General features: G+C 46.9%; 1 protein-coding gene and 1 pseudogene across 1 annotated transcript in view; one reads left to right on the top strand and one right to left on the bottom strand.

Moving 5' to 3' along the window:
- LOC146855952 (solute carrier family 23 member 1-like) overlaps positions 1 to 27,234 on the top strand; it is a 1,135,305-nt gene that overhangs the window by 409,100 nt on the left and 698,971 nt on the right. The window lies entirely within an intron of this gene.
- Positions 24,950 to 25,058, bottom strand: LOC146855955 (5S ribosomal RNA; annotated as a pseudogene).

Raw genomic sequence — 27,234 nt, forward strand, 5'->3', positions numbered from 1 at the left:
GGTTCAGAAGTGGGGATATGTTAAAGTAGGAATTTACAGAATTTCCTCTCTCACTGGTTGGAGATAGCATCAATAATTCCCAACTTGTATCTGTTGAGCTGGAGTGTTTACCTTGAGAAATTCTGTGACCATAGGGTCTGAGTTGGTTTACCATGGTACACAAACAGAGACTTGCCTGGGAGGGTGACCAAATTCTTGTTGCTGACTTGAGGGCGTGTTTGTTAAGTCAGTCCATGTATTTGGGTTCTGCCTCATGGATGGCATTCACCCTAGAATCTTTTGGGATACTGTCTGAGAGTTCTCATTCTCAATGTGTTCCCTTGGGAAGTGACCAGTGTGACAATAACACAGACCCTTCTATACTTAATTTGAGCATAGGTTAGTCATGAGGCCTGATGATTTGCCCTTTACAATCTATCTTTAGTCCTCCTTGTACATGTTGGTTTCTCCTTGAATATATTAGTGTTAGGGTGGGGAGGGTTCAGGTTTGCTGGGTTTGAATGTATATAACTGTATATATACACTATTGTTTTGGTTGTGCCAGACAAGCAGTTGAGGCTTCTTTATCAGCAGGGGCCTTTTGGTTCTAAGATCTACGTTCAGGCATTTTTCTTTATCTCCTTTCCACAGATTTTGGAGAGGGTTCTTTGGAAAATTCAAGTTATCCCAGTCTACAAGGTGGCCAGGAGCTATTGACTCTTTTATGGTGAAAGGGATGGAGTAGGGGATCTGTATATGCCAATGACTCAGAATCGAGAGGCTATTTTAGCCGGGTCACTTGCAGACTTCTACTAAGGCACAGTCACCTCGCAAAGGCTTAACTACAACATGCCACATTCTTAAGCTCTTCAGTCAAACACCACCCTGCCAAACAAGGCAGCAAATTAGTAAAGAAACGACTGGGATGCTGAACCTCTGAGGGGAGCCTTGAGTTAGGCAGTGGAGTGTTTCTGGATAATGTGCAAGGCATGCCAAATAGTTAGCCCTGAGCAGACATTTCAATGTGTCACACTGTAAATCATAGTAGCTTGCAAAAGGGATGACACTCCTTGTCTGCAAAAGCACCAGCATCTCCAGGGCTCATCCATTTCATGGCAACTGTGTTGGGTCTCAGGAAGTGGAAGGTTTAGATGTTGTGTTTGACTCAAGGTGAGTGAACCACTTTGAATTTGTTCAGCTGGGTGTCTGGCTTGAATGCTCTGCCTGATTTTGCACACCATGCCTTTGTCTCTCTGTCTGAGGCGACATGCAGCTCAGAGACTCAGAAAATAATTGATCTTTTGGATTACTGCATCACCTAAATTTCCACAGCTTACAGAGACCCCATCTGGCAGGACATTCTTAGCGGCCTCAGAACGATCACATTGTGATACGGGAGTCACCTCTTAAGCCCACTACAGCTACATGCTTGTTCAGAAGTGCTCATTGGTATGACAGCAGCTAGGGTACCATAATATTGTAAGCAAAATACTATCCGGCAGAAATATTGTGTCTTAAATCTCATTTATAAAAATATATCCTTGTTGGGGTTAATAATAGCAAATCCACACACAATGGGACAATATTTTTGTAAATGATATTTAATGCACATATTTCTGACAGGAAATATTTTGCTAACAATATTCTGACATGCAACCTCCAGCCTTGTAGAGTTCAGTTCTAAAATTAATAGTTTGGGGTCTGTATACAGTAGTTTATTCCCAAATACCTCTGCTGGTCCAACTTGCTTATGTCCACCACTGATGTCAGTGACTTATCTTGACATATCTATCACACTATTTAATGCTTTAAATCTTTTTATTAGATTTTAAGAGGTTAAGCAATACATTAGCTGCCACCTACATCCACCGGCCGGTGGGAATCGTTCAATTTCACTTATGATAAGAAGATAGAAAGAAGAAAGTGGGATAGAAGAGGAGGGGTATTGAGATCTATTCCCTGTATGTGTGTGAGGCGGGCCAAGTATGTTTCCTGTATGTAGACAAGGCGGGAGGAGTCGGATGATGTCCTATTCCTGCTGGTGGGGGGAACTAGTGGGGCATAGCACTCTGAGGTACTTTGGGCAAGCGAGTTCCTTGAATTCGTCGGATAAAAATTCTATGGTGGACCCCCATATCTTGTCAAATTTAGGGAGGGAATGTGTAAGGCCTGCTGTAATCTTTTCCAAACCCAAGAGTTCCCATAGCTTATGTTAGACCTGACATCCGTGGCGTGGGTTTTTCCCCTATCTTTTGCCTCTGATACCTGGATTTTTGATGCTGTGCTGAATTTCGTTTTTGCTGGTTTAGATGCTTTGGACACTCTGCCACTGCTAATCAGTGCCCGAGTGTAAATGCTCCCTGTGTAAAATATCATATTGATTGGATATACCTGATTGGCATATTTGTATCACCATGAAGTCCCTAGTAAAGTGCACTGTGTGTGCCAGGGCTGGTGATGACAGATGCTACTAGTGGGCCTGCAGCGCTGATTGCGCCACCCACATGAGTAGCCCTAAAATGGTGTCTCAGGCCTGCCACCGCAGGCCTGCCTGCAGTCCCTGGACTGCCATGTCCTCCTGGCCAGTGTCCACACTGGCCGGGCCTAACCCTTCCCTTTTTGTGCACATCAGTCATCCCTACGGAAGGCCCAAGGTATCCCCTGGGCAGGGTGCAGTGTATGTAAAAGGTAGAGCATGTACTAGTGCAGGTACCATGCTCTGGTAGTGAACAGCGGCCATTTTGTGTGTTCACTGCTGCAAGGTTATCTTGCTCCATAGGCTAACATGGTGGGGGGGGCTGGTGCCAATGGCCATCAGCCTATCTTCTCATAGGAACAAGATAAGACATGAGTGTTTGATATCCCTGAGCTCAGCATTTAATAACACATCATTTAGGAGAGGTTGTTTTTAAATCCTGAGTTGGAGAACAGTACTTTTTAGAGAGTAGCTGTTCTCTTGTCTGACCCTTCTGTGTGCCTGGGCATGCTTGTGGATTGACTGTCTGGTTTGAGAGTGACAGGGGCTGGGGAGCCCCCAGGAGGTTGGATGAGTCAGCCCTCTGCTGAATGACAGCATTTGCAAGTAGAGTGGGGGGAGGAGATAGCACCTGGGAGTGAATAGGGATGTGCCTGCCTGCCACACTGCTGACTCCACCTCCTGCTGGGCGGCTGACGACTCTGCCCCTCACTCTGAAAGGAAAGAAGAAGCCAGGAAAACAAAGTGCTCCAGCAACACCCAGAACTGGATCAGACCGGGCTCAGGACCCACTTGCACAAAGACTTCAAAGACTTTTAGTGGTATAAGTAAAGGACCCCTGACAACAGAAGATTAGATTCTACAATCAAGAGGAACCCCTGCTGAAAGTTTGGACCGCTGAAGGACTGAAGGAAGATTGCCTTGCTGTGTGCTCTAGGCTGACCTGTTCTGCTGTGCAACTGAAGCTGAGGAGGAGAAGGGACCTTGCTGTGTGCTGTGACCCTACCTACTTGACCTAACGAGACTTTGCTGTGTGCTGTGTCTTCAACTTTGAATCTCCAAGGGCCTGAGAAGAGCTGGCCTCCTGTTTTGCAACCCAGGGACAGAAAGGTTAACAAGACTTCAAGACTCTGCTGTGTCCCCCTGGGCTGCTGTGTACTGCAGAGATCGTGGGCTGTTTATCAAGTTCCTCAACATCTGCCCCGTGAAGTGCGCTGGCTGCTCTCTGCTTTGCTTGAGAGCGCCGCGCTGATCTTTGCCTGAAACCGGTTGCCGCGTTGAGAAGACTGACGTGCTCATCGGCACGTGTATTGCTGTGGCCAAAAGATTGTGGGCGTCCCCAGTGCTACCTGAGCTGCTGTGAGGCTTGGCGGCGTCTCGATCGACCCGCTGACAATGGGCGCCTTAAAATACCCTGCCCGCAATTCACCGCCGCGGCCCGGGGCCCGAAATTGATCAGTAGCTGCTTTTCCCCGCTCCGCAAAGCCGTGGAGAAAGAAGCGAGGAGGCCGCGACCCGATTGGTTGCTGGTGGAGGCTTGGCCGGAGGAGCCGCGCTGTGAGTGGCTGACTCCCGGTGGCATCTGACATCGTCACTGGGGGCTCGTCGAGGGAGCCGCGACCTGATTGGCCCATCGCTCGAGAGCTGCAGAAACCCTGCACCGGAGAAGTTGCTCCGAAGCCCCGAGTCGTCGCGCCCCTGCCCGCATCCTGGTGAGTTTGTGCCGGGAGGAGGAACCTTGCCGGGAACCTCGTTAGCTGTAGGGGCATTTTTTTTAGTCACATCTCAATCCCCGAACGTCCCGCATAGCGCGTGGGACCCGGGGACTGCCGCCCATTGTGCAATCTCGTGATTACAAGCGAGAAGAGCAGCCTGAGAGGAGGGCTTCGGTTATAAGCGCAGGGCACAGCTGGAGAAACATGTTTTAAGTACTGAGAGCCTACAAACTTATTCTTTTTGAATACTAAGTCACACAAGAGACTAGAGACTATCTTTTTATTTTCCTAGCATCCATAGAAAGCTGAAGAGAACCGGAAACTAATGTGCAATGCTATGGTAGTTGATTTTTATTGCTGAAACTAGATAAAGCTATATTTGTAATATACTCACCTGTGTGGTCTGCATTTGTGGTGTACTGGGGGGTCATTGTGGTTGTTACTTGCAAATACTTAACACATTGCCTTGGGGATAAGCCTGTCTGCTCGAGCCAAGCTACCTAGAGGGTGAGCAGGGGTTATCTACAGTGTGTGTCCCTGTACCCTGACTAGAAGCAAGGGTCCCTATTTGGTCTAAGGTACTTACCTCTGCCAACTAGAGACCCCCAGATCTAACATTGGTGGTCAGCCGTGCGGATTAGAACCAGTATTTGCACTTGACCTGCAGTGATTCTTTGTACATCACTAGTCTAGTTAGCAGCTACATATTGCACAAAATTTGAAACCTATTTTTGGAAGACCTAGGAAGCATCATGTCTCTGAATGGAGTAGGCGAGGAGATGGAATTGCAATTTGAAGTAAAAGAGTTGCTCACATACAAAAAGGAGCAGCTGAAGCAATTCTGCAAGCAGCTTGGATGCCCAATGAAGGGCAGCGCTAACAAGGAAGAGCTACAGAAAGCTCTAAGTGCCTGTTGTAACAGAAGATGCTACTGGAGAGGATGGTGCACAGGAGCATGGATTTGGATCCGATGATTTGCCAGTGAATAAGCCAGCGTCTAGGGCTGGCAGCACCCCTTCCAGTAGGGGCCTCTCTCCAGAGAAGCTGGAGGAGAATCAGAGGATTAGGGCCCATGAGATTGAACTTTTTAAGCTCAAAGCTCAAGCAGAGGAAAGAAAATTGCGCCTTGACAGTGAGAAGAAGGCGGAAGAGAGAAGGAATGCTCTCGCTTTGGAAGAGAGAAAACTCCAGTTGGCTCATGAGTTGAGCATGAGGGAGCTGGACATTAAAGCTAAACAGGTGGAGTCCAGTCCTAATGGTGGCAGCGCACAACCAGTACAGGCGGGTAAAGTATACATACCAAAAGATTTGGTGCAGAATTATCAGAGGGGTGAGGATATCTATGCATGGTTTAGATCCTATGAGCTTGCCTTGAAGATGAATGAAGTGCCTGAAAAGAGTTGGGGGGCAGGTTTGTGGAAGCATTTTGAGGCCTCTGGGAGGGATGTTTTAGCACCCTTAGAAGCAGCAGGTACCTTAACCTACCCCACTATGAAGGAGGCCTTATGCCTCAGGTATGGGCTTACACCAGAACAGTAACGCCAGAAGTTTAGGAACTTCAAGAAACTTGATTCAAGTACTTGGGTGGAGTGTGTGAGTATGTACACGCGTGCACTGGAAGGTTGGATAAAGGGCAGCAAAGTTACTGATTATGTGGGGTTGTGTCACTTGATTAGTTGGGAGCACTTGAGTAGTCTACGTGTTCCAGAGCTGCGCCAGCATCTTTTAGACAGCAAGTTAACTGATCCCAGTGAGCTTGCTAAAGAGGCAGACCGCTGGACTAGCACCAGGGTCAACAAAGGGGTGGTAAGTATCCCAGCCAAGGGTGGACAGGGTCCCCAGCAGAAAGGTGGGGAGGACAAGGGTAACAGTAAGGAGTTCTCTAAAGGGCCCCAAAACAGTTCCACGGAAAAGGAGTCCCAAGCCCCCAAGCCTAAGAAGTCTTGGCCCCATAAGGGCAGACAGGACAACAGATCTCCCCCTACTTGCTATGCTTGTAGGGAAGTGGGGCACATCGCCCCCAAATGTCCCAAGAAACCCCCAGCACCAGCTGCTGCTCCAGTCCCAGGGTTAGCTAGTGTAGCTTTGGGAGGGGATGTGATTTCCAGTGGGGAGGAGGGATTAGCTATGATGACCCTTGTCTCTTTAGGAGACCAAGAGATGGTCCAGGATACCTTGATACCCGCTAACACTAAAAAATACGGGCAGAAGGTGACCATCAATGGGAGGGAGATAGAGGCTCTGAGAGACACCGGGGCCAGTGTGACATCTGTCAGGTGTCAGTGGGTGTCTGAAGAGCAAGTCATTCCCAATGTACTCTGCCCAGTAGTGGCAGCTGACACCTCGGTGCGCCTCTGCAAGATGGCGCGTGTTCCCTTTACATGGGGGGAGTCTCTGGTACCTTGGAAGTCTGTGTCAGTGATGCCTTGCCTGTAGATTGTCTGTTGGGTAACGACCTGGAGAGTTCTCTATGGAAGGACGTAGAGCGCAGAACTCACTTGGAAATGTTAGGTCTGCCAGCGTGGATCTGTGTATCCACACGTGCCATGACAGCCAGTAGGGGTGGATCAGTGGAATTGGAGCCTGGAACAATGGCCCAGGAACCTGCCAAGAGAGGAAGGGGCAGAGGGCGTGGGAAACCAGCCCCCACCGTTCCCACGGTCCAAGGGGAAGCAGAACCTGAGGGGGATGCCCTGGAACCTACAGGGGAACAGGTGGCCGAACTGGGGGAATTGCCGGAGCTGACCCATTGGCAGCAAGAGGGTGGTCCCTCCAGGGAGGAATTCTGCCAGGCTCAGAAGGAGTGCCCTTCTCTCATTGGTGTGCGGCAGCAGGCTGCAGACCAGGCAGCAGGCCTAGGGTCCAAGGAACATTTGATCTACTGGGAGGATGACTTACTTTATAGTGAGCCTAGGTTTGCTGAGCCCGGTGCAGCCCGTGTGCTGGTGGTACCCGAGCGCTTCAGGAACTTCCTACTGGGTCTGGCTCATGACGTGCCTCTCGCAGGACATCTGGGGCAAGACAAGACCTATCACAGGCTTGTCACCCACTTTTACTGGCCCCAGATGAAGAAGCACGTCAGTATCTTTTGTAAGTCTTGCCAAACATGTCAAGGCAGTGGTAAGAGCGGAGGAAAGTGCGTGGCACCCCTCCAACCTTTTCCGGTGGTGAGCACCCCTTTCGAGCGGGTGGGAATTGACATCGTGGGGCCCCTGGACCCCAAGATTGCCTTAGGCAACAGGTTCATCCTGGTCTTGGTGGACCACGCCACCCGGTACCCAGAAGCAGTCCCTCTCAGGACAATCACAGCACCCGTGGTGGGCCGTGCATTGATGGGCATCTTTTCCCGCGTGGGGTTCCCCAGAGAGGTGGTCTCCGACCGGGGGACCAACTTCATCTCGAGGTACATGAAGTCTCTGTGGGAGGAGTGTGGGGTAACTTATAAGTTCACCACTCCTTACCACCCTCAAGGAAATGGGTTGGTTGAAAGGTTCAACCGCACCCTGAAAGGTATGATTATGGGCCTAGCGGAGCCCATGAGACGGAAGTGGGACTTCTTGTTACCATGCCTGTTGTTTGCCTACAGGGAGGTGCCTCAGAAGTCCTTAGGGTTCAGCCCCTTTGAACTGCTGTATGGCCACCCTGTTAGAGGACCTCTCACACTGGTGAAGGAGGGGTGGGAGAAATCCCGTGGGAAAACCCCCCAGGATGTGTTCAGCTATGTGCTGGCCATCCGCAACCAGACGCAGTGCTTCAGGAAGCTCGCTCAAGAGAACCTAGAAGCCAGCCAGGAAGAGATGGAAAGATGGTACGACCAGAATACCACTCTGGTTGAATTTCATCCTGGGCAGAAAGTGTGGGTGATGGCGCCGGTGGAGCCTTGTGCGCTCCGTGACAAGTGGACCGGGCCATATGAGGTGGTAGAGCGCAAGAGTGAGGTGACCTACCTGATCAACATGAAGACTCCTAGGCAGCCCCTGAGAGTCTTGCATGTGAACCGCCTCAAGCCCCACTTTGAGAGGTCTGAAGTGACAATGCTCATGGCTACAGATGATGGAGGGGAAGAGGATAGTGATCCTCTCCCTGACCTCCTGGCAGCCAAGGAGCAAGACGGGTCAGTGGATGGTGTGGTCCTCTCGCCCACCCTGACCCCAGAACAACAGAGAGACTGTCGCCAGGTGTTGGGTCAGTTTGCCTCCCTGTTTTCCCTGACCCCAGGTGTCACCAATTGGTGCGTCCATGATGTGGACACTGGAGATAGTCTACCTTTGAAACAGAAGTTTTACAGAGTAGCTGACAAGGTCAGGGCCAACATCAAGGAAGAAGTTTCCAAGATGTTGGCGCTAGGGGTAATTGAGCCCTCCAGCAGTCCCTGGGCTAGCCCAGTGGTCCTAGTTCCTAAGAAAGCTGCTACACCCGGTGGTCCGCCAGAACTTCGGTTTTGCGTGGACTACCGTGGGCTCAATGCGGTCACCAAGACTGACGCGCACCCCATCCCCAGAGCTGATGAGCTTGTGGATCGGTTGGGAGCTGCCAGGTATCTCAGCACCTTTGATTTGACTTCAGGGTACTGGCAGATTGCCTTAACTGAGGGGGCAAAGGAGAGGTCGGCATTTTCAACACCAGAGGGGCATTTCCAGTTTCGCGTCATGCACTTCGGATTGAAAAATGCCCCTGCCACCTTCCAGAGACTGGTCAACCGGGTACTGACCGGGCTGGAGCAATTCAGCGCCGCATACTTGGATGACATTGCTGTGTTCAGCTCCACTTGGGAGGAACACTTGCAACACCTCTGTGAAGCATTGAAGGCTCTGCAGAAGGCAGGCCTCACTATCAAGGCCAGCAAGTGCCAGATAGGGCAGGGATCAGTGGTGTACTTGGGACACCAGGTGGGGAGCGGCCAGGTGGCGCCCCTACAGGCGAAGATTGATACCATTCTGGCTTGGGAACCCCCCAAGACCCAGACAGAGGTGAGAGCCTTTCTAGGACTCACCGGGTATTACAGACGATTCATCAAGGGATATGGCACCATTGTTGCCCCCTTGACAGAACTAACCTCTAGGAATCAGCCCAGGAAAGTGAATTGGACCGAGGCCTGTCAAACTGCTTTTGATGCCCTGAAAACTGCAATGTGCACAGCACCAGTGCTTAAGGCACCTGACTTTTCCAGTGAGTTCATAGTGCAAACAGACGCTTCAGAGCAAGGTGTGGGAGCAGTACTCTCACAGATGGACAACGAGGGCGGGGACCAACCTGTAGCTTTCATTAGTAGGAGGCTTCTTCCCAGGGAACAGAGGTGGAGTGCTATTGAAAGGGAAGCATTTGCTGTGGTCTGGGCCCTGAAGAAGCTGAGGCCCTACCTGTTTGAGACTCACTTCCGTGTTCAGACCGACCACAGTCCCCTCATATGGTTAATGCAGATGAGGGGTGAGAATCCAAAACTGTTGAGGTGGTCCATCTCCCTACAGGGAATGGACTTCACGGTGGAACACCGTCCCGGTACAGAACACGCCAATGCTGATGGTCTGTCCAGGTTTTTCCGCCTTAGTGATGAGAACTCCCAAGAGGGTGGGTAGTTCTCCCCACTTTCAGCTGGAGGGGACACGTGTTAGACCTGACATCCTTGGCGTGGCTTTTCCCCTATATTTTGCCTCTGCTACCTGGATTTTTGATGCTGTGCTGAATTTCGTTTTTGCTGGTTTAGATGCTTTGGACACTCTGCCACTGTTAATCAGTGCCAGAGTGTAAGTGCTCCCTGTGGAAAATATCATATTGATTGGATATACCTGATTGGCATATTTGTATCACCATGAAGTCCCTAGTAAAGTGCACTGTGTGTGCCAGGGCTGGTGATGACAGATGCTACTAGTGGGCCTGCAGCGCTGATTGCGCCACCCACATGAGTAGCCCTAAAATGGTGTCTCAGGCCTGCCACCGCAGGCCTGCCTGCAGTCCCTGGACTGCCATGTCCTCCTGGCCAGTGTCCACACTGGCCGGGCCTAACCCTTCCCTTTTTGTGCACATCAGTCATCCCTATGGAAGGCCCAAGGTACCCCCCTGGGCAGGGTGCAGTGTATGTAAAAGATAGAGCATGTACTAGTGCAGGTACCATGCTCTGGTAGTGAACAGTGGCCATTTTGTGTGTTCACTGCTGCAAGGTTATCTTGCTCCATAGGCTAACATGGGGGGGGGGCTGGTGCCAATGGCCATCAGCCTATCTTCTCATAGGAACAAGATAAGACATGAGTGTTTGATATCCCTGAGCTCAGCATTTAATAACACATCTTTTAGGAGAGGTTGTTTTTAAATCCTGAGTTGGAGAACAGTACTTTTTAGAGAGTAGCTGTTCTCTTGTCTGACCCTTCTGTGTGCCTGGGCATGCTTGTGGATTGACTGTCTGGTTTGAGAGTGACAGGGGCTGGGGAGCCCCCAGGAGGTTGGATGAGTCAGCCCTCTGCTGAATGACAGCATTTGCAAGTAGAGTGGGGGGAGGAGATAGCACCTGGGAGTGAATAGGGCTGTGCCTGCCTGCCACACTGCTGGCTCCACCTCCTGCTGGGCGGCTGACGACTCTGCCCCTCACTCTGAAAGGAAAGAAGAAGCCAGGAAAACAAAGTGCTCCAGCAACACCCAGAACTGGATCAGACCGGGCTCAGGACCCACTTGCACAAAGACTTCAAAGACTTTTAGGGGTATAAGTAAAGGACCCCTGACAACAGAAGATTAGATTCTACAATCAAGAGGAACTTCTGCTGAAAGACGGACCGCTGAAGGACTGAAGGAAGATTGCCTTGCTGTGTGCTCTAAGGTCAGTCAAGTCAAATGGTCTTTATTCGGATAAAAATATCCATAAAAGTACAAATCATCACCACCAATAAGATGTGATATACAGACATAAAACACACACAGTAAAAACAAAATCGATTTCATGACAATATTGCTAATAACGTGGGTAAAATTATGCAGAAATGGCAATAAGGTGCAAATAAATTCAATGTACATAACACGTAAATGTCAAACCGATTGTTACATTTTGTGCAATAGACAATCCAAGAACATTGAATACGAAAACATCTTTTTAGTGCAAATCATTACCACTAGATTAAAATGGATGGAATTTGTCCAATCAGTTTAATCGATATCAAAGGAAGTTTGTGCAAAACTGGCAATAAAGTGCTGACGATTACAGTGTAAACGCTATACAGACAACGGGCCTGACTGTATCAATGTGCAAATAAGCAGTCTGTAAACATTGAGTTGAGGTAGACAGGAACACCAGGTAAAATGCAATCTATGGGGTGTCCATGGTTTTTCGTGAGCGTATCGCAGATTGCAAAAATGAGCTTACTCTAAGGGTCATGACATCACTTCCTAACTGCAATATTTCATTGTATGCCAGTTTATAATGAGTGATAGCATGTGACTTAAAATAAGGAATCAAATACTGTTTAGTGTATCTAGTGTAAAAATTACAAAAGAACAGGAAATGTAAAGTTGTTTGTTTTTGACCATTTCCGCATGGGCAGAGCAAATGCTCTAGATTTTTGTTGAAACCAAGTGGGAAGCAGAGTGAGTATATTATGCTCCCATCCCCAAGACGAAAGAGCAGGCTCCTGTACCATCTTCCAGTATTTTTCTTAAGATATTCCTGTAACATGTCTTTTTTATGGCCAGGGCAAGACAAAATAGAAATATATCTGATTGTTGATGGTTTGCGAAGCTCTGAATGTTCTCTTTCCCTTCAGAATGAAACAAACAATGCCTCCCTCATGGTTTTAGTATTCATGCCCTCTGTGTTTGAAGGGTGTGAAAAAATATGTTCCAGTTCCACACTAGCCAAACTTTTTTTAACAGCATTGAGCCAAGGTATGGAACTACCCCTGTCACATTTAAGGCAATCATTAATTATTTCCTGGGTTAAAATTGTAGCCGGATTTTGCCATATCTTTAGCCAGAACAAAGCTGGCCGAGATTTAATAAAATCCTCGACATAGTACAGGTTTAATTCCTTATGGCATATATAGGTGGGTGATGAGATTTGTGCCCCTAGAATCTTTCTACAGAATCTATTTTCTTCTATCTGAATGCCACTGCAATTTGTGTACCCCCACACCTCGGCACCGTATGTTGCAGTGGATAAGCATTGTGATTTATAGATCTGTATTAGGGGTATCACAACCTCAGCCCTCTTTGGCTGTCGTAAGCTGATAATTGAGTTGACTGCCTTGGCGAGTTTATTTCTACCATGGGCTACATGTGCCGTCCATGATCCAGAGTTTTAAAAAATCAAACCCAGATACAGGAAAGTGCCAGTGCTTTTTAAAACATTGTCTCCTGATACTATGTGGTCAATGCGATGTTTTTTAGGCCCGCAGGACATAATGTATGATTTTTTAAAATTGGTGCACAAATCTAAATCAGCCATAAAAGAGACAAAGCCCATAATTAAAGTGCGAAGTGCTTTAGGTGTGCGGCCCATCAAGACCGCATCGTCTGCGTATAGAAGTACGGGAAGTAATTTACCATTAATTTTCGGCACATCGCATGTTAAATTAGACAGAGATTTGTTTAGTTCATTTATATAAAGAATAAAAAGTAGCGGGGCCAAAACGCAGCCTTGTCTGACCCCCCTACCAATTAAAATATCCCCGGAGACCTCTCCTTCATTGTTTATCCTTACACGAGCTTTTAGATCTCAATGCAAATGCGCCAGAAAGTGAACGAGTGTCTTGTCTAATCCGTGATTTAGAAGGATCTCCCATAGTATTGATCGGTTTACAAAATCGAACGCTGACGATAAATCCATAAAACCTAAATACAAAGGGACTTTTTTGGCGATGGTGTACTTGCCTAGTATAAGGTTTAAATTCAAACACTGTTCAACGGTGCCCACATTGCTTCTAAATCCCAGCTGACAGGGATGTAAAATTTGATTTTCCTCTGCCCAATGCCTGATTCTGTTAAAGATCACTCTACCCAAAATTTTCAGTGTATTATCTATTAAAGATATAGGATGGTAGCAGCTGGGATTTGATCTATCGTCCTTCTTGAAGATGGGTACAATGATGCTAGTTGACCAGGTTTCCGGGATTATAGTATTGGACAGGTTGTTAAAAACATTACAAAGCAAAGGGGACCAAAAGTCAGGTTCAGATTTAATGAGATCGATTGATAGGCCGTCGGGGCCTGGGGCTTTATTCCCTGCGCTTTGGTTTATGGCATCTTCTACATCGGATATAGATATAGCAACCTTATTAGCTGGGTAAGAAAAGTCAATAGTTGTTACTGGGGCTGTGTATATTCTTGCGAAATGCTCCTCCCATATCTTGCTAGGTATGTTACAATTGATGGGAGTTAAATTGGATCCCATGGACCTCATAGCTTTTACCTCGCCCCAGAACCCGGTTACATCTTTGAGTGCAGCAGTGCGTGCAAGCGAGTCCCACCTCTCCTTCAGAATCTCATCTGTACGCAATTTAGTTGCTTTTTTGTAACGTTCTCTCAAAGCCGTAACCAAAGTCATATCCCTAGGTTTTTCGGCCAGTGCCTTGCAAAGGTCCCGGTTTGCCCGTGAGCAAGTCCCGTTAAACCATCTATTATTCTTACTTTGTTGCCTGGCGGGTTTAGAAATTTCCTGTTTAATGCCAATGCATAACCCAATAAAGGCCTGAATAATCTCTAAGTCATGGCATTCACTGAACAAGCACGTTTCCACGAATGAGGGATAGGATTTTATAATTCGTGCAAGTAGGGCCTTATTATCTATGCCCTTCCAGATTACTTTGAGTTTGTCGGTGGATGCAACCAAATCCTTAGCCCCTATTTCTTTTCGTTTAGTAAATTTATTGACAAATCTAAAAGTTGTCAGGATTGGGTTATGGTCGCTATGGATGGTTGATAAGATTTCAGCCTTTACTAGACAATTTTCAAGAGGTGATGAAATAAAAACATAATCAATTGTCGATGAGCAGCCACGACCTCTAAAGGTGGGCAATTGATCTTTATCGGTTGTACCACCGGCTTTTTCCATAACATTAATAAGATCCCTGGAGGATAAATGATTAAACAATTCTTCCCCTCTTTTACAAGAAATTACCGGGACAGATGTGGCTGTGGTGTTATGCATTCTATTATATAAGTGTGCATTAAAATCGCCCCCCAAACAAATTCCATCCAATTTGCCGAAACTGTTTTCTTCTAACATATTATCAATAAAATCGAATAAAATGATAAATTCCTATTTGCCAGTTATTTAAAATCATTATTATAAAAATGTATAAAACATATCGTAATCCCGTTCGAGTATATTGTAGCCTGAAAATGACTATTGTGTGTATCCAGAGGTTTAATGCTACTGCCTGCATTAATTTTTATCCATGTAGATAGGCCCCCGCTGGGTCGACCGGCTTCAGGACTAGAGGCAGTGCTGTTATAACAAACAAAGTCCTCAAGAAACAAGCTACTGGTACTCCATGTCTCCTGGAACATCAGAACATCAAAACTGCTGACCATATTAGTCCATTCTACTATATTCATTTTTGATTTTAGGCCAGCGATATTCCAACTTAATATTTTTAAATGTTGATCAGAGGACGTAGGTTCGCCAGTGACAGTACGAGGGGAAAAGCGCTCTACTAGGCTGGATTTAATCATGACCTGGTTAGCTGTTGATACATCCCGGGGCTGTGCTACACTATTTGTAAATTTGCTCGAAAGTCAGTCCTGTCCCTCTAAATTGGTCAAGGCAGCGAACCGATTCTGCACAGGATATGCCAAGGTGGCTAGATGTGGGATTCTTTGGGGTGGTCTGTAGAAAAAGCCCAGTGGTAAAGAAGTTATGGCCGTTACGATACTAAGGTGGTTGATATTACATTTTAATATACTTTTTACCAGGGAGGGATACCTGAAATTCACGACTATACAGTCGCCCATAATGTTTTTAATCGAGGGTCCAACCCATCCCACCCGTCGCACCATCAGAATATCATTGGCAATCTCCATACCCGTCCCCTTATACTTGGATAGCCAATCAATGCACTTGTTCTTGAGTTGATCCCAAGACTCGCTTTGGTTTTCATGCAGGGGTGGTACTCCGGCTAAAACCAAGACATAAGGGCATGCTTCTGGCGGCAGGTTGAGTACCGCTGCAGCATGTTTTTTGGCCCGAGTGACTGGAATAAGCTCATTATTGGTGTGTGACTTTAGTTTTGTGGGTGCTGTCTCATGGGAAATAGGAGGGGCTGTTGTTTGGGATGAGGTGTAACAAGAAGATATATTAGCCACAGGTACTTTTGGCAAGGGTAATGTGCTAACCAAATTGCTCAACGTGGAGTTGCGCGGCAAGCTCTCCTTATTGCCATCGCACTTCACACATATATTTTCTACGCTAGGTATAGTACATTTGCCACTTCCCCCTGTGGTGCCCTTGTTACTAGTCTCCATATTTTTTAATAACCGTTCGCCCCTGATTTGATCGATAATAATGGTCCCTTTCCTTTTAGTGTCTTCTTTCTTTACTAGGCTTTCCAATCTATCCAAACGTTTAAAAATATGATTAAACTGTTTGTCCATTAGACTTTTTAGTTGCTTAAAAGTGGAATCCACAATAGTGTCAATTAAATTCTCATTCGACTTTCCCAACATGCTATTTGCAAATGATCGCTCAGTTTGTGTACACAAGGTGTTGGTTTCTGTTGTAGTGGTGGTCGAGTCAACAGTACTGTTGGTTGGGCCGTGTGATTGTGTACTTGCGCCAACCGTCCCCCCCTTTGCTGTAGTTTTCCCTCGTAACCACATGCTCTGGGGGGTTGGTTGAGTTTTGTTGTTACGAGGGGGTTGTTTCCTCTTGCCCATGGGCACTTTAGTGTTGCTTCTCTTCCTTTTCCCCCCGATGGTCTCTGGGTTTGGAGCCGGGTTAACGGGGTGGGGGGCGGCGTCTGTTTCCTGCTGGGAATCAGCTATTTCAACAGAGACGATAGCGTTCTTGTTCACCTCTAAAACCCCAGATGGATTCACATGGTGGGTGGGATTAATAACTATGTTTGGTGTTAATGGCACAGGGGTTGTGGAATCATCGTTATCAAGGTCACGGGGCATGAGTGGAGACAATGCAATTTGGCCCAGGGATAATCTCCGTTCCGTGTCTTCGATTTCAGATGTGACCAACATGAAAGCATTTTCAAGCATGCTTTCCAGAGACGACGAGATGATGGGAGAAACTCTATGACCCTGGGCAGATGTACTAACAGAACGTTTCCCCATGGTTAGCGTATTCACTCACCTCACCTCGCTTCGTAGAGGGAAGGTGTAACCAGACCCAAACGGGATGGCAGGAAGCGTGCTTTACGATAATGTGCCTTCGTGAGCGTCGATAGCGTAGATGGCGTGGATGGATGATGTACTCTAGCCTGCCACAACCGCAGTCATCAAGATTCACTGCAGATACTCTGTGTAGATTCTGGATGCAACTATTATACAGGACACCCAGGAGGGGTGGCCCAGCCCGGCCTCCTCTGGCCTCTGACGGCCACAGACGGCCCCCCCTTTGCCCGGGCTTCGCCCGGCGCGACCCGCACGCGATCCCGTGACGCGGGGCCTGTCGCGATTTTATGGCGCCTCCGGGCGCGGGGACAGCGACGTGGGAAGCAGGGCAGGCTGGGAGGTGTAGTTTCCCCTCCTCTCGGCGGCCGTTCGTGTCCAACTGCGGCGGCGGGAGGGAGAGAGCTGATGGCGAATGGCGGCAACACACAGGTCAGGAGCCCCCAGAAGCAGCACAGCACCCGCTCCACCGGGCCTGTCGCGATTTTATGGCGCCTCCGGGCGCGGGGACAGCGATGTGGGAAGCAGGGCAGGCTGGGAGGTGTAGTTTCCCCTCCTCTCGGCGGCCGTTTGTGTCCAACTGCGGCGGCGGGAGGGAGAGAGCTGATGGCGAATGGCGGCAACACACAGGTCAGGAGCCCCCAGAAGCAGCAGAGCACCCGCTCCACCGGGCCTGTCGCGATTTTATGGCGCCTCCGGGCGCGGGGACAGCGACGTGGGAAGTAGGGCAGGCTGGGAGGTGTAGTTTCCCCTCCTCTCGGCGGCCGTTCGTGTCCAACTGCGGCGGCGGGAGGGAGAGAGCTGATGGCGAATGGCGGCAACACACAGGTCAGGAGCCCCCAGAAGCAGCAGAGCTCTAAGGGCTGACCTGTTCTGCTGTGCAACTGAAGCTGAGGGGGAGAAGGGACCTTGTTGTGTGCTGTGACCCTACCTACTTGACCTAACGAGACTTTGCTGTGTGCTGTGTCTTCAACTTTGAATCTCCAAGGGCCTGAGAAGAGCTGGCCTCCTGTTTTACAACCCAGGGACAGAAAGGTTGCCAAGACTTCAAGACTCTGCTGTGTCCCCCTGGGCTGCTGTGTACTGCAGAGATCGTGAGCTGTTTATCAAGTTCCTAAACATCTGCCCCGTGAAGTGCGCTGGCTGCTCTCTGCTTTGCTTGAGAGCGCCGCGCTGATCTTTGCCTGAAACCGGCTGCCGCGTTGAGAAGACTGACGTGCTCATCGGCACGTGTATTGCTGTGGCCAAAAGATTGTGGGCGTCCCCAGTGCTACCTGAGCTGCTGTGAGGCTTGGAAGCGTCTCGATCGACCCGCTGACACTGGGCGCCTTAAAATACCCTGCCCGCAATTCACCGCCGGGGCCCGAAATTGATCAGTAGCTGCTTTTCCCCGCTCCGCAAAGCCGCGGAGAAAGAAGCGAGGAGGCCGCGACCCGATTGGTTGCTGGTGGAGGCTTGGCCGGAGGAGCCGCGCTGTGAGTGGCTGACTCCCGGTGGCATCTGACATCGTCACTGGGGGCTCATCGAGAGAGCCGCGACCTGATTGGCCCATCGCTCGAGAGCTGCAGAAACCCTGCACCGGAGAAGTTGCTCCGAAGCCCCGAGTCGTCGCGCCCCTGCCCGCATCCTGGTGAGTCTGTGCCGGGAGGAGGAACCTTGCCGGTAACCTCGTTAGCTGTAGGGGCATTTTTTTTAGTCACATCTCAATCCCCGAACGTCTCGCATAGCGCATGGGACCCGGGGACTGCCGCCCATTGTGCAATCTCGTGATTACAAGCGAGAAGAGCAGCCTGAGAGGAGCACTTCGGTTATAAGCGCAGGGCACAGCTGGAGAAACGTGTTTTAAGTACTGAGAGCCTACAAACTTATTCTTTTTGAATACTAAGTCACACAAGAGACTAGAGACTATCTTTTTATTTTCCTAGCAACCAGAGAAAGCTGAAGAGAACCGGAAACTAATGTGCAATGCTATGGTACTTGATTTTTATTGCTGAAACTAGATGAAGATATATTTTTAATATACTCACCTGTGTGGTCTGCATTTGTGGTGTACTGAGGGGTCATTGTGGTTGTTACTTGCAAATACTTAACACATTGCCTTGGGGATAAGCCTGTCTGCTCGAGCCAAGCTACCTAGAGGGTGAGCAGGGGTTATCTACAGTGTGTGCTCCCTGTACCCTGACTATAAGCAAGGGTCCCTATTTGGTCTAAGGTACTTACCTCTGCCAACTAGAGACCCCCAGATCTAACAGCTTATATAGCCAATCCAGGTGGGAAGGTATCTCCACCATTCCCCATCTATCCAGTAGTACCTGCTTAGCTGCACCCAGCGCTAGCGCTATCGCTCTGCCGCGACCGGATTTGGGGGGGTACATCAAGGTATTGGACAGACCTAGGAGTATTAATGAGGGGAGTTTTGATAAATCTGTGTGGTAAATTGTGTCTATGTCTCGAAGAGTTACCTCCCAAAATTCCTGTATTTTCGGACATGCCCAAAGAATATGGGTGAGCTTGTCCAGCTGACCACAGTTACGCCAACATTGTCCTATCACACTATTTTAAAAGGTAGAAGAGATGATCATCTTTGCACAACATGGTGTGAAGACCAACATATGCTTCAGCATAATACAGCCTTAACAGTGATTAATTAAAGTTATCAACTAAGCAAATACTGCTCGGATAAAAAGGTGTTGCCGAGGTAAAAAGTACATATAGCCCAAAAACATATTTCTTGGACAAAGGCTATGGGTAGGGCTCTGGCAGGCACAACATTATGTGAGTGTTTCACCATAACAAATATCCGATGATTAATTTTTACAGAGGATTGATGAGTGGCGCAACATCAACGATAATATATCATAGGGTCCAACCCCCGACACGCACGAATGCCCTCTACAATAGCAATATCCCTTATTTCTCCCCTACTCACCTCCTCCTTCAAAGACTAGAGATCTTCTGGGTAGGGCAGCTCAAATGTCTTCAAATTAACTTTATGCCCCGGCTGCTATATGTCCTCAAACCGCCCCATTACAATACCCAAAATGACATGGGTGACTCTCTTTCGACTGAAGACCAAAAGTAGTTAGGATTTCCAGATGTTACCACGCACATCCTCGCAACACAGCTTTGGCCTTCAATCGACTGGAATCATGACCCTGGCAGCAAGCCTTGGGTACAGGTGGAACAAGCCTTTTCATTGATCCCTCTGGGTGGTTTCCTGTGGCTTCCTAATTCGGCCTGGGCATGCCCACCCTCACCTCTACCATTGACTAGGGGTGGGCGGCAAATTCCGTTCCGCTCGCGGAACTTGCAAAAATTCGGCATTTCCGCGCGAAACGCGAAAATGTTGAAACTTCCGGGATCCGCGGCGGAACAAAATTCGGGGGGGGGGGGGGGGGGGGGGGGAATGAGGCATTTTTAAACCTCACCAGGAAGCACTTGCAGGAGCCCGAGTGTTCACTTCTCTGCCTTCCTCCCTCTCTCTCTTTCTTTCCGTCGGTCTCTACCTCGATCTCGATCCTACTGACTTGCTGGCAAACTTCCTCCATTTGTTCCCCAGTGAAATGGATCCAAAATGGAACGAAACTCTGTTGCTGGAAAAGCAGTCTGTTTCTTTCATTTTTCTCTTTCAAAGTGCAGCGTCTGGATGGAGAAGGGAAACAAAACACGTCCATCTGCAGGGCTCATAGAATGCTTCAATTATGTTCTGTTTTGATTTACAAGTGGCAGGAATTAGTTCTTACTGTGAGCATTTTTAACTGGCTTTTGCTAGCGTAGAATTAACAAGCACTGAACACATGCATTCCAATTTACTGCATATGACTGCCTTGTAACCTGAGCATGAAAAGTAATCTACCACAGAGCCTAACCCTTTCAGGGACGTAAATCCTCTTTCTTACAGGCAAAAAGAGAGCCTGATAGCAGGATTATGCTTCCCCGAAGGCACCTACCTAACTCTAAAATGTACAGCAACTTTCTGTAAAAATGTGAAACATGTTATTTTTTTAGCAGCAAGTTATTTACTGTTTATCTTTTCAGGTAGTGCTTTTTTCGGTAGTATTTTTCTATTCAACCGCAGCGGGAGAAGTATTCTAGCGGACCCATCGGTTTTTGGCTCTTTTGTACAGTCGCGAGGCTGAAACAGATTAAACCAGGGTAGGCACGTCAGGCAGAGGGCACGCGCAATTTTGCACCAATTCAGCGGCACAGTCTGTGCAAGCCCAAGTAATTGCTCGAGCACCTCAAAAATGAGGGGGAAAAAACTCTTGGACAAGAATGAAATCACCCAAAAAGATGATCAATTCAGAGTTGGTCATTTTTCCGCGAAAGGCTCTTGGCGACGAGGAGTCACAAAGAAGTATGGATTGCAATAGGCTTTCAAGGCTCACCGTATTAATCACAATTCAGTCCACCTGTCAAAAAGTAAATATCTTTAAAATGATCAGACTCGATTTTGAGCAGCATTTTTCTTACTAAACAAGCTCATGAGTCTCGTCAGATCAATACGTGGTCATTCATCTCTGTGGCGCAGAGTTCGCGCGCGAGATCAGTGTTTGTCGCCAGCGCAGTAACTGTAGAAGATTACAATGCGGTCGCATCATTGGTAGGTCGTTTTAAATCCCAGGTAGGATCATCCTATCAGCGTCTCCCGCTCACGACTTCACTGCCTTCGTCTAATGAATTGATAGACTCAAGAGGTGGTGTAGCAAAGGAGGACGAGTTCCATAATTAGGAGGGTGTGCAGGCGCTTTGGAGAGCATCATTCTCATCAAACCACATCTTGTCAATTTAATTTGAAATTCATTCTATAAGAATTTGGCATTCCATTTCCGTAGACAACAGAGGCAATTATTGACACAGTGCGTTGCGTGGAAACAGGTGCACATTTATAAGCTTAAACCACGTTTTGGGGAAAGGCCTTGCGCCATTCTCTTTTTTTGGGTGACAGTATTCTCCTTTTGGAGTGTTACATTCACACATCCGCACAATAAAAGGCATTTTCTGACACAGGGAATCTGTGAAAATATGGGTTGGGAGGGCTGGTGGCTGACGTCATTAGCCAATCCCTCCAAAATTACGTTTGTACCACGTTTTCTTTTTGTGACAGTCAAAAAGTTTAAGAAAACGTGAAAAATAAATAAATAAATAAAGCACGGCACGTTGGCCGCAAAGCAGCAAATAAATAAAGCAAGACACGGTGACCAGGTTGGTTTTATTCTGACACAAACACAGTAGCGCCACTTTACAGGCGATAGTTTCGCTTCCAGTCCCTACCCTTTACGAACAAGAGGCATTGTGAACTCGCATTGAAGGCAGCACCACCCCACACACAGTAGCAGTATGCAACGTCTTCCCGGCATTTCCCCACTATGATTGACAGCTCAATCAAGGGACCCCGGCGCTATTCGAGTTAGAACTTACTGATTAGCCAGTAGAAAAGACTCTGAGTAGAGAAATTGCACGAATTTTGCTGAAGGCAACTTCGCAAATTCCGCCCAACCCTACCATTGACGTCCACACTCCTAGCCTACTGGCGAGAGGTACAGGGGAGACATATGTTCCCGTCATACCCCTTTCCTCTTACTCCCCTTGTTACCAACCCAGACTTTCCCCCAGGCGCGTCAAGCCCAGTTTCCTTTGGTTGGAACTGGCGATGATCTCCCCCTCTAAGGGACTTCTACAAAGATGGGAACTTGGGGATAAATGGGGATCTAGTTGAGAAATATGCCCTGACCAGGCTGGACACTTATAGGATCGAATAGGCACTTCACTGTGCCAGAAGCTCCCCCTGCTTAGCCATTCAAAGGGAGCAAACACCCAAAGAATCCCTATACCTAAACAATGTTTGCAGCAGAGGCATCTCTTGGCTGTATAGTTACAACCTCAACTTCACCCCCTCCCCCAAAGAAACATGCCTATGTGACACAATGGGAAAGGGAATTGGCCAAGGACATTACAGATGAAACATATTGCAGAGGCCTCAAAGTCCACCATTTGCCTCTGATATTATAAACAATTCTTACAAAATCCTAACACGCAGGTACCTCACACTCCACATGATGTTTGGGGGATTGGAGCTGTGCTGAAGGGGTGCAGGGAAGGGGGCACTTTACTACACACAGAGTGGACATGCCCTACAATACAAACATATTGGGGCAAAGTCCTCCACACGATACACTCCATCACTAGCGTCTCGCTACCACACAATCTACTTCTGGTACCCTTAGGGGCTCCGGGGCGAATAGACTTCTCCCTATGATGATTCCTCAGGGGCATGTTTTCTCCCACCTCCTTCTGGCAGTGAGGTTGAGCATAGCCCAGATGTGGAAGCAATCACAAGCAACCTCACTAAACATGTAGTGGGAGGAGATGTGGCCAATCTATGCTATGGAAAAGCTTACCGCAATTTTAAGGAATAGAGTTGCAAAATTTAACACAACCTGGCATTCATTCACCACCTACATACGGAGACAACAAAGAACAGGAGGGCTGCTTTTGAAAATGTCCAAGATGCTCAGCGCCTCGGAGATATGGGTGATGCCCCCTCAGACAAAGTGGGCGACCCACTGTGAGCTACACATCTGAACTGAATGACATTACCTATCGGGGACACCAACTTGGATTGTAATAGCATGACATATCCTGACTGTAAATTGTACAGTCTGCGCTGCGTCCTCCCTATTATTGCATTCAACAATACTCAAGGCGAAACTGTTATGTGTGTCATGTTTCTTTATTTAAAAAATGCAAAATAAAGTCATTAAAAAACAGACCAGTAAATGAGAGGGATTTGAAACTTGTGTTCTTGGAAAAAGCCATGCATAACAAGGAAATGAGGTTCAGGTTTTACACAAGTTTTGCAGACATCCATTTATTATAAACAGGTTGCCCGTTTTGATAGTAAACCATTTATAAGCCTCAAATGAGTCAAATCTGTCTGATAATCAAACACATGACCCTTGTCTTTGACTGCATGCTGTGCTCTGCTGCCTTTTGGCTAGGTTGGCACTATAGGCGTACCACATTGTGCACACATAAATACACGGCCCGTTCTATTGCGTGGCTAGAATACCTTTTGATTTTATTAATTTGTAGAGCACTGCCTTATCAAATGTTGTTAATTCATAGTGCTGGATCTTTCGTGGACAAGAGAGCTTTTCCCATGGTGTAGGTAGAGCTTCAATGGGCCCAGACCTCTAAATAAAGAGATTGGTGGTCCCAGGGAATCTATGACTACGAGTTTGGATAGGCCACTTTGAATAGGCTGCTTTTCACTGTTCTTTTGTTTTCTTGAAGGATAATAGGTCGGGCTGGTATCTGAGATCTGGGCTTAATGAGTTCCACAGGCCAGCTCCTAAAGAGAATCTGCTTTGGATGATTAAGCTGACTTTGTTTGATCTAAGGACCCAACTAGGTGTTACATCTGGGAAAGATTTTTTCCAAGCCCGTTCCCCCCTGAGAGTTAAAGCGTATGAATAAGGTGTACGATGGAACAATGCAAGGAAATACATCACCATGCATTTTTTACCCGCATTTTTTTACAGCGCATATGTTTTTACAAGGTATGCCATTCCCAAACATTGATTATCTATCTATATCTATCTATCTATCTATCTATCTATCTATCTATCTATCTATCTATCTATCTATCTATCTATCTATCTATCTATCTATCTATCTATCTATCTATCTATCTATCTATCTATCTATCTATCTATCTATCTATCTATCTATCTATCTATCTATCTATCTATCTATATATACATATATAATGTATTTGTGGAGAGAGACCCTCCACACAACCCCAACTTACCTTAAATGAGGAGTAACAGCATGCGTTGTAAAAACATACACTTGGTAAAATCGTGCGCAAAAAAATGCGTGGTAAAGGCACAATGTGGTATAAACCTCGTTGTAAAGGCTGTTTCCCCTCTAAAAGAAATACGTATGCTCTTGCAAGGGATTTCACGCATGACAGAACATAACATGCATGTTTAAGTTTGAATGTCAGAGAAGATTTGAAAAATAGTTCTACATGTAATAATTAAAGACAAATCCAGGCATGTTCTTCAGTGCATGCAGCTTCTGACTTGAGCTGAAAGACACACAGTGGTGCTACAATCGTGTGTGTATGTGACAGCTATAAGTAATAAATCTTCCTTATGTGTCAGTTCAAAGAAAGACTAGTAACTACTGTTAAATGCGTGTGGATGAAGGAAATATCATATTACTAAAAACAACACATAATGTTTAATAGAACTCTTTCAGAATGCACAGTCGCAAATATTCACTAAGGATATGGCAGTAGACAGCGTGAAGGGTTCACAGGGAAGGAGGGCGGGAGGGAGGGAAAAAAGAAGGAAGGATGGACAAAAGAAAACAGAAAAAGTGACCTTAGCAAGGAAGGTTCTTTGCGATTATGGGACGGATGAGAGCAAACTGGTGTGAGTGAGAGGCAAAATGCCTACAGCACCTGGTATTCCAAGGCGGTTTCCCATCCAAGTACTAACCAGGCCCGACCCTGCCTAGCTTCCGAGATCGGGCGCATTGAGGGTGGTATGGCTGTAGGCATTGGAGGCTGCCGTTGCAGGCCTCTTGTGCTGACACAGCCTGAGTGTCTGAAGCAGGCTTCTCTCAAGCACATTTGCACACTTCCCTTCAACAACTGCCCTCCTTTCCAAGCTTGCTACAGATAGCCAGGCACAGCCCTGTCTTCCACGAGCCTTGCACTTTCTTATTTTCCACTTACACACAGGCTCGGACCTCCCTTTAGGTGCCAGCTCGAGTGCTTGCAAACCAGCAGCGAGGGATTTTCACCAAGTGCCTAGCCGTGCCTTGCACTGGGCTCTAAGGCACTCTATCAGGTCAGTTCTCTATTTGTTATCGCTGAACAGCGCATTAGCGTCATGTGTGTGATTGGATAGCGAATGCAGGTGACAGGAGAGGGAAAAAGGTAACAGGAGAGTCTATGAAATAGCTCTGCAGGAGAAGAGATTACACCTGACCTTGTGGGTTCATACTTCTGTATGTTCACAGGCTGGTAGTGTTGGGGTCGAGCCTTGGTTTTAGCTCTGCGGAGCTAAGATTGTGGGACCAGGTACAAGATATCTTTTTGAGATGAGCTTGCAGTTGTCTTATCGCTGAAGGCTGGTAGGTTGGGGAAGTAGTGTCTGGGGCGTCCTTTAAACAAGCATTTGCAATGCAATAGGTCTCACATTTGTAAGAGTTTAAGCTATTAGCATTTTAAATGACAATGCCTTTTATTTATGTTTTAAAAACCAAAATACATATAAAAAGCAATGCCATTTGCAATGCCAATAGCTCAAACTCGCGTAAATGCGAGACCTATTGCATTGCAAATGCTTGTTTTTCTTGCCTGCCAGAATTAAACAAAGGCAAACACATATGTGGTCCATGTGGAATGCAAGAGGGGTTTGTCAAATTGGTCCAGAAAACACTTTAGAATTTGGATCGATTCTGACTCATTAGACATTTTTTATTAGCTCTCTGAGGAGAAACAATGTTGCTAGTCATGCAGTATTTTCTGGTATATTGTTGGTGAATTATCTCTTGTTGGAGTTGTTAGTACAATTATAGGACATTTACCAACTTTGAGGAATTCGGCAAGCTAGAGGATTGCCAGTTTTCAGGAGTTCAAAGATTCCACTTTATTAATTTACTTACAAAGCAGTGGGAGGAATTTGAAGATAAACATAAAAAAATCTGCATTTTGGTAATTTTCCTGATGTGTGTCTAGAGTTGATCTGTATTTTCATTTTTCTTCCGTTGTCCTTTTGTTGCTTGAGATGTGAATTTATCTTTATTCTTTTGGACACCAATTGATTTATTTGTTTATCGTAATGTATTATCTGTCTGTGTTTGCTGTTTAATTATTTGTAGAGTGATATACAGGCCCCCAGTCTACTCTTTCTGTGGGCTTTGATGCTTGGTCTTTTTGAACATCTGTGAAGCAGGCAGTTTCTTATTGATGTGCATTCGTTGTTGCTGTCAGTCTGGTTTATTATGCTTCCTTTCATTTAACTATTTTAATGTAAGCATACTTTAAGGTGCGTTTAAAAATGTATATATTATACATATATTGCAAGGCTCTTCAATGTTATCCTCAATAACTAGTTTTAAGACGAATAGATTATCCTTTTCCACTATAGTTTGGTAGGGGTCATTAAGTCCCTCCTAGTCCTATTAGTGGCCCAGCCTATTTCCCCAACAACGTATGTAATTCATGCCAGATTTCTATACCTGCTGCAGGACTGGCGTCCACCACCTTGGAACACCAAAAGAAAAATAAACAAGCTTTTGCAATGCAATAGGTCTCGCATTAGGAAAGTGTGAGCAGTTGGCATTGCTATTAATAATGCAACACTAGCTATTGTCATTGTAAATGATAATGGCATGACTTTATGTGTTTGATTGATACAATTGATTAAAAAGGCATTGTATGAACAATGGCATTAGCTTAAAATTTTGCCATGACCTAAAAAAACTTTAATATGTAATAACTGCCCTTTCAGAGCCTGTGGCTTTTTGACGCATTTAATTTAAGATGGGCAGAGTATTATGCCCCAACCCATTCAAGAACCAGCTGGTGAGTGAATTTTTCTGACCATAAGTACTTTTGGAGTGCGCTGTAATATGATAATGTAAAGGTTTGTGGGATATTTTCCAGTTGCGCATTCAAACTGGCATTTGGTATGGGACATCCGAGGGTGAGTGCAATTCCGAAGC

Source organism: Triturus cristatus, chromosome 4_1 (genome assembly GCF_964204655.1).
Source record: "Triturus cristatus chromosome 4_1, aTriCri1.1, whole genome shotgun sequence".
NCBI lineage: Eukaryota > Metazoa > Chordata > Amphibia > Caudata > Salamandridae > Triturus > Triturus cristatus.